At 40.0% G+C, this 19,996-nt stretch overlaps 1 protein-coding gene and 1 long non-coding RNA gene across 4 annotated transcripts in view; both read right to left on the minus strand.

Annotated features, from left to right (window-relative positions):
* Positions 1-334, minus strand: part of LOC146756728 (receptor-type tyrosine-protein phosphatase T-like) — a 164,237-nt gene extending 163,903 nt beyond the window's left edge. Inside the window, exon 1 of the mRNA XM_085524153.1 lies at positions 308-334. The gene's annotated coding sequence lies outside the window, so the exon portion shown is untranslated. The remainder of the gene's footprint in view (positions 1-307) is intronic.
* Positions 335-357: 23 nt separating this feature from the next.
* LOC146756730 (uncharacterized) overlaps positions 358-19,996 on the minus strand; it is a 37,619-nt gene continuing 17,980 nt past the window's right edge. For all 3 annotated transcript variants that reach the window (XR_014937326.1, XR_014937328.1, XR_014937327.1), the window contains exons 2-4: positions 6,530-6,640; positions 1,824-1,908; positions 358-528 (exon numbers count right to left, since the gene is read on the minus strand). This is a non-coding gene — a long non-coding RNA (uncharacterized LOC146756730). The remainder of the gene's footprint in view (positions 529-1,823; positions 1,909-6,529; positions 6,641-19,996) is intronic.

Below are 19,996 nucleotides of genomic sequence, written 5' to 3' on the forward strand. Positions count from 1 at the left end.
GTGCAGCGAAGAATATAGAAATTCTGATCTTTTGTCACCTGTCAAGGAATCCAAAGGAGGCAATACATGTTGTTGACACTGTGAAACCCAAACTTTTTCGTCTGACTCTCACACCCACTTTGCCCATTTTCCATTTGTTTTTAAATAAGGTCTGGAAAAAGCCCATAGAGCTACCACAGACTAAGAGCACAATTTAGGGCTGTAACACAACAGAAAGCACAACTACAACAGCAAGATCACAGGCTGCAACAAGTGAGGATTTGCTCAAACACAGCAGACACAGAAATAAAGAAAAGTAGCTACTTACTTTGAGAAGGCCTCAGGTATACAGGAATCTCAAACAAGATATCGTCACCTTCACCACCAACCCTCAAATGAGGTGTTGGAAAGGGTAGATCTTGGCTCCAGCCCTTCCAATCACTCAGACACATTACATGCACTTAAGCTCCCCTGGGTAGGCCCTGCCTTCCCACCAGGAGCTCCGTCACTGGTGCAGGCTGTGACTCAGCAGTTCTGCTTCAAGAGTATCTATGGGGAATGAAATAGAGAGAAACTTACCAACCACTGCACCGTGAAATTCCACAACATGAAGAGTATTTTCCTGAGTGCCACACCACAAAAGAAAAACCTTCATACACGTGTCCCATTTTTTCATAGGCTATTACTTTTGTTACATGCTTCACCCACCAGAAGGCAAGTTCTAGTTCAAATTCATTTTGATTCAAGTTTAATTAGCATCCTTTTCATGGAAAATTATCCTGTGTAACTGCTGACATGTCAGTGCATCACATACTTGTTGATCTTTGTTTGGAAGCGGAGAAAATATATTTTTATGGCATTTCAAAAGAAAAGTACATCCACGTGGAAAAAAAAAAAATCACACACTTGACTATAAAACACAAAAGAACTTCACGTGTACCAAAGCAGCAGCATCTGTACACTCAGCCCAGAAAATAATGTTTCTTTCCTGTGTAAAGTGCAAGTTTCTAGCACAAATTTACTTGGTGCAATTTTGTTCTGGAAAAAAAAAAAAAATGTTAAAAACTGTTTGGATACACAGTGAAATCAGATGCAGTACATCTTTATTTTTAATGGAATAATAATTGTACCCAAATTTCATATTCAGCCTTTGAAACATTTACCAGGGAAAAAAAAAAAAAACAAAGGTGTGCTGTGAAGGTTTTTTCAGCATGACTCATATTGCTGTCATAAGAGTAAAAAAGTTTGAATTGATTTTGGTTGTATTGTTTCTTTATCTATAGCAATTGTCTGTCCTCTACTATCTATCTGGCCACCTACTACTTGTGTCAAACGAAGAGATCATCTAGCAAGTGACCCCTGACTTTGATTAGGACACTGATTGCACTATTACCTGATTGCATATTTGTATTCCTTGTAAAAGAGTCTGAACTACAAGAAGAAAGTATCTAAGCTCAATTTTGAATGAAATATTTTTGTTTTGTTTTGCAATAGATTCACCTCTCCTAGCACCTATATCACACCATCTTCTAGAAGTAAACAAGTGTAAGCCTTAAGTGAGATCTAATTTTGTCACTTATCATCTAGACACAAATGGACACAGAGCAGTCTTGTAAATAAACTTACAGATAAACAGGTAAAGGGCAAAGACCAAAGATTTCAAAACAAGGTTTATATGAATAACGTGTCCTCTCTATGAACTCTGTTTGACAGTGGATTGTGCACATATGGGTTTTCCAGGGCATAGGACAGGATATGTCAGTCAGAATAAGGTCATGAGCCCAAATGCTGACAACTACATTGCATGTGGAACACAGAGCTCAAATGCCAAGACTGGGACTCACCTTCTGGCATAAACCACCCACGAATCCCAGAGCCAGCAACTACCAGCAACTCATGAGAAATGAAGCTTGCCAGCACGGGTACAACCTGGAAAACAAATCAAGGACTGATTGGCCAGAAATTTATTCCCACGTAAGGAGTATGTTATTTGATTTCCATGCCATTGTTCTTCTTTTCAGAGGAGAAGCTGAGTTATTCAAGCTCAGTTTCTCTTTGTACTTATTCAGTTCATTAGTTAATGAAGGCTTCCTTATATTAGTTAAATTCAGCCACCATTCATCTACCTGTTCCAGAGTTCACAACAGATGCCCTCTGGCACTTCACAAAGACCAGAATCTGCCTCAAAACAGGAATAATATATCTTATGAAAATGGAGATGCTATTGTTCATATGCTTTACCCCTGACCTATTTCCTCTGCACTCACAGGGCTGACCTGTTCTCTATAATTTTATACTGACTAAAGCAGTAAAAGGCTGAAGTTTATTGTAATATTCCATCAGTCTTTGTTTAGCCAGAAAGGAGGAAACTGCATTCAATCTGTTTGGGTTCTTACTGAATAGTGAAGAGCTCTGTACTCATCCAAAAGCTGCAGGTTCCTCTTCCTCACTAGCAAACACTGATAGTCAGTTCCCTTCCTCAGGTCTTTTAATCCCTATTCTGCTACTACACACACCAGCTTCATTTATACCCCTACAGGTCACCTTCAGCTCTTCTCTTTCAGTCTTAATTAAAGCAAGTGGGTGCTGCCTACCTGTAAATCTTTCCCAGACTCAAAGCTGCTTCTTCTTCTCTTATTTTAGAGATGCTGATGCACACATTTTCATACTCCCAAACTGACTATCCTTGCTGGCAATCCTAACTCATTGTTTAACAGTTTGTACGGAGCAAACTCTGAATAACGCACTGATGTGTCAATTATGTGGGGTGGCCACAAACTGCTTGCTGACATTCTTGGCAGTGCCAACACACTGCCTGCCTCTTAGCTAACTTAAGTGCTGCTGATTGTTAAAAACTCCACACTGACACCATGAAATGTGGGAAAAGGTACAGAGCTGTGGACACCCCCTCACTGTGGGAGCAAAGGGGAGCCCTGCTGCTGGAGTCTTACTGATATTCAATCCCCACAAAAAAACAGAGCTTATTCCTACTCAGAATGTAACTGATCCAAGGCTTTGCAAACTTCCTACTTAAAGATTAGAGACTGCCTGACTCTAACATGGGCAATCCCAACCGTCTCATTGAATAATGGTGCTGATTATGGATCAAAGTCTGGTAACTCAGCTTTTCCATCAGCAAACCCACAGAGGGCTGCTTTCAGTCACCTTTCTGACCAGGGTGTAGGATTGCGCACCAGAAAGTTACCACGTCACTCACTTTCCGTGCTTGAATGTGAACTTCAGGATTCTGCCTTAAATATCCCCAGCTTAGGTATAACCCACTGCTCACTTGTTTTGAGAGCTTCTCTCCTGATTTGCTCAACACAGCAGACATAGTTATTTCCTAATTGCAGACAAGCTCCAGATGTAGGTCAGGGAGTATTTAGCTAGAGGAGGCTAATAAAACAAGTCCCCAAGTGATGGACTTGTCTTTGTTTCCCTGACATTGCTTACTTTTGAACATCAGAGACTACGAGACTGTTTTGGTACAGGAAGTATGTTATGGCTGATGTAGCATAACAAATACTAGCTCTACATCCTTCTATTTAGGCTTCAATAATGTCAGAGGGCAGAAGTGACAATCAATGTATTTTGCATTCAGCAGAGATGACAGGCAGCTAAGAGCAATGGACAGACACAACATGGCAGAACAGAAGGTACTCGCCTGGAATAAATATCGTCTTTGCTCCAGGCCTTCAAGAAATAACATTGCCGGTTTAGATTAATTCGTAATGCACAATGTATGATTGCAGACCTTGCTTTTGTACACAGACCTGGCCTTAAACATTGTTTGAACTGGTGCTGTCAGTCCTTTCTTGATCATTAAATTTATTTCCTAAAACTTAAGAAGCGTAAATGAAAGGCAGCTTCTGAAAAACAGTATTCAACATTTTTATGGAAAGTAGGTTTCTGGCTCTGCTCTTACTAATGCACCCTTCAATCATAAATAATAAAACTGGTGAGTTCTATCTCTTTTTCAGAAAAGTTAGACGGAACTATCACCCAGTGTATACAAAATAGGGCTTCAAAGACACCCGCTCTGCAACATAATAGAAGAAATGGTACTGAATGATGGATGGGAATCGGTTAAACTGATTTCTGGGACACGTTGTGCATTAATAAATCAGAGGCTGTGTGTTCACTGAAAGAAGCGTAGGAGGCACATTAAGAACTTTTACGGGAGTAAAGAAAAAAAAATGTTAACACTGTATTTCAAAGGAACCTACAGGAGGATTAGTACTAAAATCTTTTTATGAGCACTAATTCTGAGCACTTACATGAAGATCAAGAAAATAGTCAGCTCCACAGGAAATCCTGGAAGTTAATTTTTTTAGAAGACACTGCCACATTTCACTGCATTTAATGACAACCACGCGCTATTTCTGAAGCGCTCTTGCCCAGCTCACAGCAAAGGTATTAGTTCCAACACTGATTGCTAATTCTAACACTACAAAAACACCTTCCTGCTTAGCAAGAACACAGCTTCAGAAACCAAGAGAAAAGCACTGAAACTAGAATCAAATATACACCATCATGGATCCCAAGAAGTGCCCGCTGCAATACTATATTGTGAGCAGAGAGAGAAGCCTACAAGTCCTCGTGACTTGAGTCTGCAGACAACCTCAGTGCTATCTTATCTTCACCTTCCAAGTGGCTGGCTGAACTACATTTAAAAAGGAGGAAGAAAAAAAAAGAAATAAAACTCCTCCCAACCTGAACCAAAGATTGACTCCTTGCAGCTCCCAGGGACACAGAACTTGTGTAGGCAGAGAAATTTCACCGGAAAAAGGAAAAAAAACAGATATTTTGTCTTATTCATTTACAGAACGACCCTGCTGCTAATAGCACATTGAGGGTGCTGTTAGAGGCTACAGAGCAAAATGATTAAGACAACCATAGAACAGCTATATGCTAGGGAAACAACATTTCAGTTAATAAGACAAGATGGTGCAGAAGTCTGTGAACACAGAACCACTCTTCTGTCAATAAACTCTTACCCTGTTTTCCTACTTTATTCAATTACAGACTCTTAGAATAGATGTACCACCATATAGTGGGCTTATATACCATTCAGTTAAGGTAACCTAACCATAAATACTTCCATGATTTCAGTAAATTGGAAAAAAAAACACGGTAAGTGAATACAAGATATGTCCTTCATTTACTGTCATTGTAATATAGTCGAGCTACAACACAATCTTCATTTAGGCAGCTCTAGGTACTAGACCACTTTCAGCAATGGACATGTTATAGCACAAAGAAACACGGGTTTCTTGAAAGCACTCCTGCATCAAAAGCTTAGCATTGTTATGGTGTGTGCATTTTAATGGAGTGGATTGTGTTGTGTATTCATCCTACAGCTCATAGGAGACACATTTTCTAGAAAGCTAGAGGTTAGACAGCATTCTTAAGATGAAGAGCAGGCTGTTATGAGAAAACATAAAAACATGATTTGAGACAACTAAACTAGAAATTTAGAAATATATTGTAAGGCTTATAAATAATTGAAAAGAGAATGTTCCAAAGTTTTGAAGTGTCATAAAAGCTTAGTTTAGAAGGTGATGAAATTATTTCAATTAAACAGAACAAATGTCAGCCGTGAATGCCTAAGCATTTTAATGTATTCATCCTGTAAAAGTACGGTGCATGCTGAGGCACGGAGGTGGTAGGGGCTCGCACAAAGGCAAGTTATTTGTGAATATAATTTGGACTGTACAAGAAATACGTTCCCAGACTGAGGAAGAATTTCTCAATACAAAATCTGTAAAAGCTCCAGTGTTGCAGTAGAAACACTGACTTCAAAATGACAATATACAAAGATGAGGATGCAAATGGTCCAAAGCTACCGAAACAGTTTGGTCATAGCAACAGAAAAAAAAACTTCTTTAACTTGATCCTAATGCATATAAAACGGTTTTGGAACAGACTGATTCCATCGTCTTAAATGGTAGCACTCCCCACCCTGTAAAGGATACAATATTTTGTCTAACATAGGAGAAATATCTAAGTACCTAGTCAGTCCAAAGACAACATTCCCCTCAAGCAAAAACATGAACAAGGCAAAGAAGCTACGCACAAACAAATACAGTGGGTAAACCTGGTACTCAGATTATTTCCCTTTAAGAAAAAGTGACCAGAGAAAGAAAATAATCAGAAGGCAACAAGCTTTAAAGTAAACAAAAACAACCTGCTGCTTGGGCACTTCAGAAACTATCAACTGTAGGACCCCAAAAGCACTTCAGAATACAGCTGGTTTTGATACCATTTCTTCTTCTTTGAGCCTGATTCTCTCAACCAACCATATCATTGAACTTGATACCAGATTTATCATATTTGCTAAATAGTGAGCATACATTACATACAGGTGAGTAAACAACCTGTGATGGTGCCCAATACTCCAACCTGTGGAATCCAGAGATCCCAAGCTACAGACTGTGTCATATGCATGTATTCAGTATGCTGATGTACAATGTGCATTGTTAGTTATGATACATTTTCAATTTGGCTGCATCTAACAGCAGCACCATGGACTCAGCTGATGTTATATTACCTGTAGATGAAGGTCTTAGGAAGGTGGCTTTGTCACATTGTAGAGTGAGAACCAAAATCAGTACTTCAGGAAAGGTCTCTTTCAGGCAACTTCGTATTCTTACACATCTTCCTGTAGGAGAGCAAATAAATGGATGATACTTGTAGCTGCTCACAGCAGTTCCTAAACACCTAAGAACAAATGGATTTGAGTTATGACAATCATATCAAACAGACAAACATACAGAAAAATATAATACAAGCTCAAAGCACTAAAGAAGAGTGTTTATTACTGGTATTTAGCTTCTCCCAGTATCTTCCAGTCATTCTATCCAGCCAAAAACCAAAGCTTCCAGATCATACAAATAAAACCTGATTCCTTTGCTCCACAGTAATAATAATGTACTGGACTATATTTCATAGAACTTATTTGTGTCCTGCGAAACAGACTTTTCCATGACTGCCTGTTGTTAATAACCTCTCATGGGCTCACGGGAAACCTCAGTTTATGGCACAGCGGGAGAAATGTCTCCAAATAATAGTTTCATTTTAAACTTCTTTGGCAATCCAGCCAGGTGCACCAACCTCACTAAGGAACAGGGATAGAGTTCCATCTAAGAGACTGTCAGATGAGTGGTAACTCACAAAGCCAAGGAAAATGGGTATTTGGTAGGTAAAATCAGGCCTGTTGGAGACTTCACATGGGACAACTGGAAATATCAAAGGCTTGCTGAAGTGCAAGACTGAGCACAGCAAACTGAGAACAGACTACAGTAATAGCACTTAGGGAATGGTGGAAGCTGTTACACAATCATTACAAACAGAAAGAAGGCAAAACACTGCAGGTATTCAGCAATTTGTAAGAAACAGCAGCCTCTGACAGGGTGTGAGCTATGTAGACAAAGAATGATTATGGATCTTCAGGCTACAAATGAAATTCATTCCTAGGATTCAAGTGGAGAGCAAGCCAAACTTTTGTGAAGAAAACTAGGAGGAGGTCTCTTCATCACACAGAGAGAGGAACAAATTGTGATACTTAAAAAAAAAAAAAAAAAAGTCATGAGAAGCATAGAAAAGGGGGGAAAAAATCTTTCAATAATAATAGATGAGTCCAGAATAATCAAATGAAACACTTGGAAAATTTAGATATATGCAGCCATAAGCATAAAGCATAAGCATAAAACTACTTAAATCTGCTTTTAATTTCTATTGTAATTTTTATCTGCCCAAAATGGCTATTAGAGTTTGCTGAACAGCACAGTCATTGATATGTTGATACATGATTACACAAGGCACAATGTCACATTTGGCAATCCAAATCCTAATTAATGAACAGTCCTTGAAATAATACTAACTCGAATGATCAAAATTTAAAGTGATGAGCTTGCAGAAGGAAGCAGCATCCCATGATTTCTTTTCCACTGAACCATGAGATCTACAGGAACAAAATAGAAAATGAAAAATAAGGTTTTATGCAATCAAATTAAAGACAAAAGCAGAGAAGAAGAAAAACAATAACAGTTTCTTTATCATCCCGAGCACTGGTAGTAAGAGTAACTTATTCCTCATAGCCTGGAATGTCATGGCTGAAGCTGGAATCGAGAAATCAACAAGTCACAATCAGCATCTGGTTGATGGCCAGAAGGATGCTCAACATGTATTCCGGTATTAAAGACAATCTACAAGCAGATAATAGCGTTGCAGCTTGCCTTGCCTAATGGTGTCCAGTGAATCCATATTTCACATCCCAGCCACACTTCTTGCACAGCCATCCTTTACATGAGGATTTCATACATTACAGAGGTAGTTAATCCGATACCAGCAGAAAGCACTTCCAGGCCTCCCATACATGCAGCAACCTATAGTAGCAGTAGCTGCATTCAACTTATAAAACTAAAACCAAGAGCCTCCTATTTCTAGGAATATATTATATGGCGAGGTACAGAGTAAATGAACAATAACTTGTATCTTTTCCTATGTATCATGGATTTAAGTTTTAACGAGAGTGGGAAAAAAAACAAAACACTTTTATAGAGGATTTTACTAAGATGAGTGACACTGTTCTAATTACATTGAATAATCTTGAACCAAAGAATTTTTTCCACTTCATGCCTTTAATGGATTTAAAGAAAATAAAAAATAAAAAAGAAAGAAAAAAAGAAACCCACAAATTACCTTAAGAACTGAATAGTTCTGACGATTAACAATATTTAACCAGAAAAATACTTCAAAGACATAAAGCATCTTTCCAAAATCCCATTCACCCAGCCAACAGGAACAAGCAGGTTGGTTCTGCAGAACAACTAGCAAGGATATGGCCTGCCTCACTGATTTCCACAGCAAAGCTGACTTATCCCAAGGAAGACAGTGAAATGGCATCTGAACTCCTTACAGAAATGTGAAGGAGAACTCTACGGGTGATTTTAAGGAACTCATCTGAGTTCAGACTCCTTCCACAGCATCCTGCTGAAGACCAAGGAGATTTTTTTGCCTAAGGCCCTGAAGCCAGCTGCTGTGACAGCCTGTGCAATGGGGCAAAGACATATCTGATTGCTCTGGATCTGGATCTTCAGGATGTTAGGTCTCACAAAAACTGCTCAGTTGCCTTTTTCAAGGGGCAGGAAAACCCATACGAATGATACCAAAGCTTTGGTCAGTTACCTTGACATTTCCTATAATACAAGCCAGGTTAAAAAAAAAAATAACAGGAAAAAAAAAAAATTAACAGAAATCTAACATTTGCCTTGTTTCTAATGTTGAAGGACAAATGAACAAAAATAGAAGTGTGGTTTTCTCTTTAATCTTCTCATTTGAGGACCAGACCTAAGAGGTTTCTCACTCTATTCTGCAGTTTTAGACGAGACAACCCTGTGATGAAGGCTCTGCTCTTTGAAGAATCCTTCAGACCTCACATTCTCAGAGGAGAATACAGACAGAGGGACACATTTGCTACAAAATCCTCCCCCTTCTGCATGGCACTCCAGCTACTTTCAGATCTTGGTCCTTTTCTCAACCTTTGGGAATACCCTATTTAGCTTCAATAAGGATGCAGTTTGGGTAGTATTTCCTCACTACCATCTTCTCCCCTCCTCTACTGAGTGCCCCAATTTCACTGAACATGCTTGAAGTATAGATGTCTCTGTGAGAAAGTTATTAAAAAAAAACCAAACCAAATCACATTATATCCACAGTCAGGTCACAGACTGAAGAGGTAAGATCTGGACTAGAAGCACTGCTGACTTCCTAAATCAGTTTCACAAACCACACCAAGCATTCCACTGCTCTGCGCCAGCCACCCAAAAGATAAACTGAGGAGGGAAAAGAGAAATAAAGATAAGGCGTGATCACCACGAAGAGGAGAACTGTACACTCAGACACAGAGCGCCTCTACAGTGACACAGGTTCATGCAGATAAATGCATTTCCTCAGCACTTCAATAGAGATCAATAGCAATCCCTTGAGATAAACACCGCAAACAATATGCCACCACGGGAATAAATCAGAAGATTAGAAGCAGAAAGGATTATTTATGTAAAAGAGCTGCATTGCGTTTATTCCTTGGTTTGTGCAGCAGGTTTCTGAACGTCTCTGAGGAATTCTAAACTGTTCACTTAAGGACTGCTCATTACTTATAGCACTGAAAGGCAGCCACCCCAGGCCCGCTCTCTAGCCTCCACTAGCAATAGAGCCAGCATTGTTATCGTACATTGTTCTTTCCTTGAAGATGTGGCCATGGTTTTCAGATTATACAAAGAAAAGTCTCAGTCCTTTATTGCATAAGGAGAAACATGAATGCACCCTTATGCCAAAAAACTTGATAGCTACAGGACTGACAGCTGGTGTGAGAGCATGATGACACCACTCACTCACCACCTCCCCTCCAGTTGTTTCACCAAATACGACAGTCTTAGCAGACCCTGGCCTGTAGCCTTGGTAGAGGCAGATTTGTCCAGGACAGGTTTATGCAAGATCAGGTATTTCCACTGCATGTAAGACACTTTCAAGCTGGCATCTAAGAAACGCATCCTATGGAGAGAGTTTATCAGGGCTCCTAAAGCAGTTTACAGTAATGGAAAACCAGTTCCTTAAAAGACAATAAAATAAAATAAAATAAAATAAAATAAAATAAAATAAAATAAAATAAAATAAAATAAAATAAAATAAAATAAAATAAAATAAAAATAGAAATAGGAAGAAATCACACACAGCACAAGTGTTCCTCATGAAAGGTGCTAAGCCTTTGCAGTGCTGCAAGGAGTGCTGTTTCGTACAGTCCTGTTTTTAATTCAATTATCTCAAGCTCTGCTGGAGGTAAGGAAATGCTGTTTTGACACAAAGGCTTTGACTTCATATGGTATACAAGGCTAGAGATGGTAATGTTGGGCCTTCAGAAAGCTTCAACTAAAGTCACAAAATTCAATGAAAAATAGTATGGATTTTCCTTTTTGATAGGCGCAAGGATTATCTTCCATCACTAGAAAAAGCTATAAAGTTATATTCTGTGAGAATACCTTGAATTGATATTTCAAAGGGCTTCTTTTGAAAGAATGATTTATAGATCACAAAGATCAATGGGTCTTTTATCAAAGAAAATGGATTCTTTTTCTGAACCACAAAGAAAAGAATAATGACATCCTAGACCATATTTTTGAAAGTTGTGTACAGCAAAGAAGACAATAGCTACAGCAGGTTACCACTTTACAGCAATGCGAACAACTCACTAATTACAGATGAAGTCCTTACGGTGCTTTGTGGAAGCCAGAAAGCAAAAGTTATAGTGCAGGAAAATTCACACTGAGAGTTCTCTTACTCACTCAGCACATATTAAAAATTACATGGAGGTTTTCACTAATAAGTGCATATGACATAATAGAAAAATGGATACAAGTGTGCCAGTGTGCACACTTCATATCTTACCAGAACTCAAAACATGCATTTATGTTAAAGCATGCTCCCTGTATGAATTTTAAGTTACCTACTTCTTGACCACATCCCCTCCTCAGCTCAGCAATGAAATTCCTATCAAGTTTTTATTTGGATAGCCTGGATAGACAGGCTTTCCAAAATTATTTTCAGTGCTCAATGTGGTGGTACAGTTGATCTATTTCCATCATTTCATGCGCATCTGCTAAAGCATTACTCATCACAGCAGACATGAGATTCCCCCATTAGTTTCCTATAGAAAGTTCCTCCAACCCACCAAGCCCCAACCTTTTTCTGCAGCTCATGAGCTCACAGAACAGTCTAACCCATAACCCTTGGCACTCGACAACTGAGCTAAGTCAGGCTTAGCAAGCAAGAAGAAAAAGAGCATATTAAAATAACATAATGCAACCTGCAGCACGGTTTTTTTATTAGCTTAATCAAATAGACATGATAGTAAAGAAGATAAAATTAAGAGTAAATCCTTACACAAGTTTATCCCTTAGATTCCCAAGATATCCAAGGACAACATTATTTCTCCAATATTTTTATCAGTGCTTATTCCTCTAGTGCAGCATCACATTGTGCAAAGGGTACAGTCACAGGTAAGAAAAATCTTACTTCTTTGCTGCTTCCCTTTGTCTTTTTACTCTTCTTGTCGTCGAAAGCTTTGTTCTTTTGGGTTAATGTGGCATGTCTCCAACACAGCCTTGGAAAATGACTATAATGTGATTTGGGTTTGGTGTCATTAAACCTGATTACCAAGGAGTGCTCATGAAAATCCATAATTACCACACAAAACAAAAGAGACTTTTGTTTTTGTTTTGCTGGGGAACAACAAAGAGCTTCACTTCAATTTAACTATTTGGAGTACTCAAGAAAAGTTAGTCATATTTTTCTCCCTCTGCACTTCTCTGGGCTTTGTAAATATCATAAAATACCAAAATCTGCTGAAAACATCAATCTTCTCTCAAAACTGATTTCTTATATAATGCCAAATATACAGTCTTTATTTAAAAAAAATAAATAAAAATAAAAAGCCCTAGAGAACATAATGCGTCTTGATGGATGTGCTAGTGCTTTGGGTACAAGCTGGACTTTATGATTAGATCTATAATAGTGGAGGAAAAAAAGAAAAGTTGGCAATATCAGTGTAGTAAGCATTCAGATAATCGAACTGCCTCACCCCCCAGAACAGCAGTGTTGCAGGAGACATTAACCAGTAGCATGGTTCTCCTCCCCAGTTTTGGGGCAGTTCTACTACCACGGCTGATGGACAAGTGATGTCCACAAACCAGGAAAAGCTGGTTCAAGAGGCTTATAGTCTCTCCAGTTGTGTTAGATTAGAAGTTTATGTGGCCACAACCCTGGTTTTAAGCTAGTGGGTGTTCTTGAGCTACAAATGCCACAGACTCCTCCCCAAGCAGCTGTTATATCTGCATCCAGGGTTGTTCACCACAGGGTAAATACTGCCCCATTTTGACACTGAGACACACCAGGTATACCTGTGCAAAGCTTGCTGAACTCCATTCAGACACTTGATTAACTGTCCTCTATCTACCTGAACAGCAGGGTCTGTAGGCTGGGAAGCTGCCCTTGAAGTGCTCTAACATGCAAATTCAGCGCTGTAGGTGGAAACACTTGCTGTAAAATAATATTTGAGGAACTATCCAGCCCTAGGCAGTGAAGCTAAAAGACACTGACAATCTCAGTTGTAAAGTGAGAAATGTAAGAGGTAGACCAAAGTCACCTTCACGGTGTATGAGAGAAGTAAGCAAACTCTCTGTTGATTATATTAGAAGCAGGTAAAATTCCACTCACACATTTGCCCTCCACATGCAGGATGATCACGCTCTCTAAATATGTGAAAAATAGCAAGTTTACTGCAGAAGCTCTTGGCTTGCCTCTCATGCACAGATTTGTAGGTACATGCAAGTACAGCTGATAGATTAGCTAGCTAAAAATTCCACCACTCCCTTCTGATCCAGTTTCGATTAATTCATTAGAAACAAATACCTGCATATCCTCCCCCTGGCCAGTTCCTTTTCAGCCCCACTGTATCAGAGACTTAAACACTGGGAGCCAGGTGAGAGCTTCCTAGAGCTGGAAACTGTCAGCAGTTCAGACTGAAAAAAGCCAGACAAACGGCTCCTGCATTTTCTAACCACTGAGAAGCTTTGGCTGCATGAGAGGTATTTAAGGCACCAAAAAGCTGTATGGTCATGTACAAAAGCACCAAATAACCCAGAGCTTCCATTTGCTTTCCAGTGAAAAAGAAAGCAGAACCTAGCTTACAATATGAAGGTGCATACAACAGACCTGGAGAGCTTTATCACACAAATCGAGTTGGTGGAAACAACCTCTTACACTTGCCACTTCCCCGTCATCTAAGAGTATTAAAAACAAATGAAAACCCCACCTGTTGGATTAACATTGAACCCGGACAAGGGACAATCACTTAATTTAGTAGAAAGTTTAAAACAACCTTCAAGTATCGTCAGCAAAGGCAGTGTAGAAATTCTCCTTTTTGCATGACACAGTTCTGCCAATTAGCCGAAAACTGCAATTACCAGTTCTTTGCTTTATTATTTGTGAAGAACCTAAACTTTCTGAGGATGATAAATGGCCTCGTGGAAAATGCAATGCTCAGTTCTGCTAAATTTGCACTTTTCTGTTGGTTTTTTTTTTGTTCTTGTTTTTTCTTTTTTCCTTTAACTATTCTTCCATGTCATCTTTGAAGAGAAAGAGGCAGGGCCTGCTGGGGGAAACAAGGCAACAGGACACATATCAGGGCTGAAAATGGCAGGGAATGGTTTAGAGAAGAACACAGAGCTGTTCTCATTTAGCTCGCTGACCAGGGCCAAGGCATATTCCTACACCTTCATTAATTAAACAGAAAAGTTAACATTGTTAGCAACATTAAGAACAAAACCTCATTTAAATTGTTCTGAAACAAAATTAAAAATAAAAAAATAAAAAATAAAAAAGCCGATATATTCAGAGGATGACCTTTGAGAATTCTGGCTTCATTAACATTTCAAACAGCAAAGCACAAAATTAAGACAGGAAATAGAATTACAGAGCTATTTGACTGCAGAAGTATATATCATTAGCATGCCCATAATTAACAGGATACCAGTGTTTGTCCCATTGCCTCTGCTAATAATGGTGTAACATGCAAATGGGATTTCTTCTAAGAAAGTTAAAGGGGATATTTAAGTTCATTCCACGTTTCAAGCATACAAGCACAGCCAGACAAGCCCCTTTCTGCTCTGTGAAAGGGATGTCTCCATGCCTGCCTGCCTGCCCTCCCAGACTCCCACAAAACAATTGCAGAGGGAGGACACCAGCTGCTGTGCTTGAGGCACAAAGGCCAGCTATCCAAGGTCAGACATCTTTTCCCACGTCACCACAGCAGTTAATTCTTTGGGGAGCTACCAGTGACCCACTCAAGTGTCATGAAAAGCAGTTCAGAGGCTAACATCACCCATCAACATGATGCCCTACAGGATAGCAGATATCATTCCTCTTACGGGGATCATATTCCTTAGACATGACAGCACAGCTCTGCCTGTCTCTTGTTCAAAATGCTGAGCTCCCATGACATCTGTCCATGACAGTTGTAAGCAGCCACACATCTCCACCGCCCTTACAGTGCTTCTAACTGAGCCTGCTCTTCTAAATGCTTCGGGACTTGGGATCCTGAAGCAAAAGGAGAAAAAGACATAAAAAATAAAGCTTTACAGGCAAAATACAATTGACCACCCTATGTTAACAAAGGACTCTACTCTGGCCTAATTCACTAGAATAAGACATGAGTGCAACACACTGAAATCAGACTGAGCTGAAGTGCTACCAGGAGTCTTCCTCTGGCATAAATCAGTGAAAATGTCCACCTTTGGGCAGCACACTTGGATCCTTCATTAGACTGCAAACAACCAATTGATGTACAGTTTCCCCACCAGGCAGATAACAAGCTCCTCCTCCTTTACAGGGCAGTGTGCATGGGTTGGTTCATAGTTATCACCCCACTCTTAAGATCATTTCTGCTGTTTTCCCAGTCATACTCAGTAGTCCTCACTGCTGTGAAACATTGCTCTGATATTCTGCCCAGTCTCAATTTCATTCTCTTTCCCTGCGTTAGATCTTCTCAAACAGATGCTCTTCATGGTGTTTGTACTCCCAAGCTGTGGCACCTGGAGGCTGCCTGATTGTAAACTGACAGGATGTAGCATTTTTCCATCTCTCTTTCATCAGATCAGCCTGAAAATCTGGTAAGATCCATCTCTGCCTTGTGATAGAGAGGCGAGACTCAGCTCGGAGCTTCTGAAAGGATCCTGCTTCTTCCGAGGGCACAAGTAAAGGCTGGGTGTGAGGGAGACTTGAAGCATTGCTGCCAGCCCTATAATTCTACGATTAAACAAGTTACATAATTTCAGTCTATTCCCTCTTTACCTCTTTTCCATGCAAACAGCCTGAAGTAGCACGGAATGCAGCTTATTGACTTGTAAGGAATGGGATGGAGAGGGGTAGAGGATTATCCATCACCTCCCTTTCTTTACATTACATCAGGGCATCATTTAGATTATAAGTTTGCTTACAAACTCCTTGATAAAAAAAAATCAGACAGATACTTAGCTGGTCAGCTGCTTTGGTTGCATAATAAACATGGACAGAATTTCTCATCCTCAAGCCATTGTTACAGCACAAACAAACTAAGGGCTAAGGAAATAATTACTGTGGGGCTGAGAGACTCAATAAACAGCAGAAGCTGTGGGATGAACCAGATTTGTTGATCCCAGCAGATAACTACAATTAGGTTGTAATATTTCCTTAAGTTTTTGTTTACCCCTTTATTGTTTATCAGTATTAAAAAGGCAATTTATACTTTGCAGTTCTCTAGATCGACCAGTGTATTTCACAGCAGGCAGGTGAGATTAAACTGTCCATCACCACAAGCTGTCCTTTCCCTCTTCTTATATTATCAAAGCCTATTGAGATTAGAGCCATAGGAAACTGGAGGAAATGTGTTCATTTGCTTCAAGTTCATAAGCTTATGAAGTTTGATTCCTACACACCTGTAGACTTCTTTAATAAAAAAGCAAAATCCCAGAAGTTCCTTCAATGGTAATGAAAGAATTTAACACTGAGAAACATTATATGCATTTTCTGAACTTTTCCGAGACATCACAGAATGTCTTCCCAGAGTGCCCTAACACAGCAGCCAATTGGAAAAGAAACCTCCTAGAGGCTGACCTGTTTAAATGGGGAAGCCATTTATCCCGCTTGGCAAGATCACAAGAAAAGCTTCAAGCTGCTTTACTTTTCACAGATCCCTTACCCAGCGTCTCCCTCACAAAGCAGTCAGAAGAGTGGTCTGCAGGTGAGGGACGCTTCAAAACGCTTCACTGGCTCCACATATGAGCACCCAAAGAAAGTCTTTCCATGACACATCAGAAAGCTGAACGGATTTCTGTCTGGAGAAACTCTCTGCACTTTCCTAGGGGTCTGAACCAAAACTTTGAAGCCAGGGAAAACCATATATAAAATAGATTAGGGCTATAGCTGAGTTTGAACCCATGGAACAGAAAGATAAATAAATAAGAATACACTGAAATAAATAGACTCATTATAGTTGCAACATATCTTGTTCTAGTCAGCTTAGGCTGTAGGATTAAACTGACCAATAGACCTTTTTAAGACTCTGGCAGTCTGGAGCCATGACCACTGACCTGGGGAGCCTGTTCCAGTGCCCAGCCTCCCCATGGCTGAAGCCTTTTCCTGATATCCAACCTGAACCTCCCCTGTGTTATTATATAGTTAACATTCAGGTAAATTACTTAGCATGAGCTAATTCAAGTCATAAAATCCACAGGACATCTTGACACCATGACAAAGAGAACAGCATAAGGAAGCAAGGAAAGAATAAGAAATTGCCCACAGAAAACTGCCCATGGAGCTCTGTGTCAGAACGTAGGCATATTGCATAGCTTTATTTCTAGTGTAGGCAGAATCTGTCTTTTTCTTTCTAGACCTCTTGTCAAGACCAGAGAAGTGGCTCTTCCAACCAGAGAAACTTGGGGAAAGAAGGCACTCTGGGCTGCCACATCCTTTTCTGCTCTCTGTGCTGATCAAACTTGGCCAAACTTTACCTTTGGATGCTCACTGACAAGTCCCTGTTAGCACAGAATTAGAAGAATTTATGTGAGCATTTTTCTTAGAAGCCTCTACTAGATACCCTTTATAATTCCTGGTCAAAACCTTCTTTCTTCCCACTAAAGCCCCCTGCCACTTAAAAAGGAGAATTGCCTCAGGACAGATGTATCCCTACTGAGAAACCACTGAACACTTCCTGTCCATCCCTTAACTCATGAGTCACATCCTCTGGGGTGTCAGTCAAACACACTGAAATTAAAAGCTTTCACAGCTTGGAGAACACAGTGAAAAGGCAGAAATGTGAAAGAGTGAAGGACTGAAAATAGTTGCTCCTCAATATGATTGATTTTTAAATCCCCCGCTTCACACATATTAAGCAGCAGTCCTGCATATCCAGATGTATGTTTCAGTCAAGATGAATGGGCTCAATAAATCCAGTAAACAGGAAACTGTTGAGGACAGGTGGGCATAATTCTTTTTTCCAGCTCCAGTCTGCTAATTGATAAAGTATACGACTGTTGGCAGTTCATTTTTCTCACCCATTTACAGGAACTACAGCTACATATTCTTATGAAACTCCTCAGCAGCTTTAGACTGCAGAAGCAGGGGAATGGGGGAAGCAAAACCTTGCAGTTTGATAAACATACTGGAGCTAAGTGAAGATCTAATCTGGTACTATGATGGCTGACATTTTTGCAGGGTGAGACCTTTAGACAGAATCTACATCCAGATGCTTCTGTTTTCAGAAGTGGCCAAAATACACATCCTTGTGCTTTGCCCTCCCACCCTCAGATCTGGTAGCTCACAGTGCAGGATGTGTTTGAGGACATCTTTGGTGGGATCAAAACCAGACCTCACAATAATCACATTCAAGTTAATTGCTGCTATTGTGCTTGAGCACAACATCGACTGGAAGTGTCCAAATAAGTACTTTCATTTGGTGCTGCGCAAACTTAAAATTCATTGAGAGCGTCTCCTACCAATGACTCATCAGCAGCTATGGCGAAAACAAAAGGTGCCACATGGGTTTCATTGTCACATTTTCTAAAGGGAGAATTGCCCAAGTGCAAAGACGAGACCAGCTTTCAAAAATAGTACAGCAAGATGTATCAGTGAAAAACACTGTCAGCAAAGTATTTGTTTCCCAGAGCAGGCAAGGACTAACACTACAGAAGCCATCTTATAAAGAAGACTATGAAGAATAGCAGACATTCTTCCTGGCAGGATTCAGAAAATGATACGTTACTGCAATGCATGGCACAAACAGAAATGAAGAAGCACAGCCAAGATGAGATTCGGAGTCTATGTTTGCAAGGAGATTTTACAGAGTAAGGGGACACGCTTGAGATTAACAGAGAAGCTTATTAACAGTAAGCCACCTTTCTATACTTACAGAAGTATCAAATCTAATGAGCAGAGGCAATGCCACAGCAGCAGTCCACAGAAGGACCTCAAGTCCCAGGAAAGAATCCAGACTTCAAGGGGCACATGCTGAGTGTGTTCCAAAACTTAGCACTAACCCTGTCTGCTCATCCAATATTGTTCAGCAGCAGCAGCCATCACAGTAGTCTGTCTACTTGTTAAAGTTCACAGACAGCAACGGGAGAACCAAAATCAGTTTCCAGGAAGATATATTACAAAAAGAAACAAGCCCAGCAGTAAGAAAAAAAATCCCCATCCACTGGTACTGTTGAGTACCAGTCTCCCTGCATAGATGTTAATGGGCAATAACAAGGAATTTTCATTCCCACAGACTTCATGTGTTTGAACCTCATCAAGTATACTTACAGCAACATAAGTAATGTGAAAGAAAAGGCAAACCCTGCGTTGTGACAGACATCCATGTCACCTTTCTGGTCAGGCTAACAGCTGGGCAACCAGCAAAGAAACCAGCTGGGAGGCAGCCAGGCTTGTTATCCTGCAGTAAAGATGCCATAATTTAGCAGGCACAAAGAGAAATCAGAAAGATTTATTTGAGACACTTGAGAGACCCCAGATAGTTTGTGGTAAAGGAGGAAGAAAAAAATAACTGATTTTTCAGTTCTTAAATGGAAGGGGTAAGATTGGGCCAAACACCTGCAGACATGAGCAGCAGTCACCCCTCTTCAGAGGCACAAATTAATCCACACAGAGCCCACGTGCAGCAGCAGGAGATACAGCCAGAGCTCTCTAGCTCTAGAAGGAAACTGTAGATGACTAACTGAGGGCCAAATAGTATTATCATTATTCACGTTGCCTGGTATATTACGCTGTGAGCGGTCCCTTTGGTTTCAATTAGTTGTTATCCTGATGGGTGCTGACTTAATAGCAGATAAATGCCCTTCCTTGGCAAGTGCTGAAATACCACCTTACGTGTTCCTACTAGATGCCTTATTGCTTTGCAGCTCATCAGTGCACTTGAACTGATCTC

Source organism: Coturnix japonica, chromosome 26 (genome assembly GCF_054131305.1).
Source record: "Coturnix japonica strain WE chromosome 26, WE-NBRP24, whole genome shotgun sequence".
Classification (NCBI taxonomy): Eukaryota; Metazoa; Chordata; class Aves; order Galliformes; family Phasianidae; genus Coturnix; species Coturnix japonica.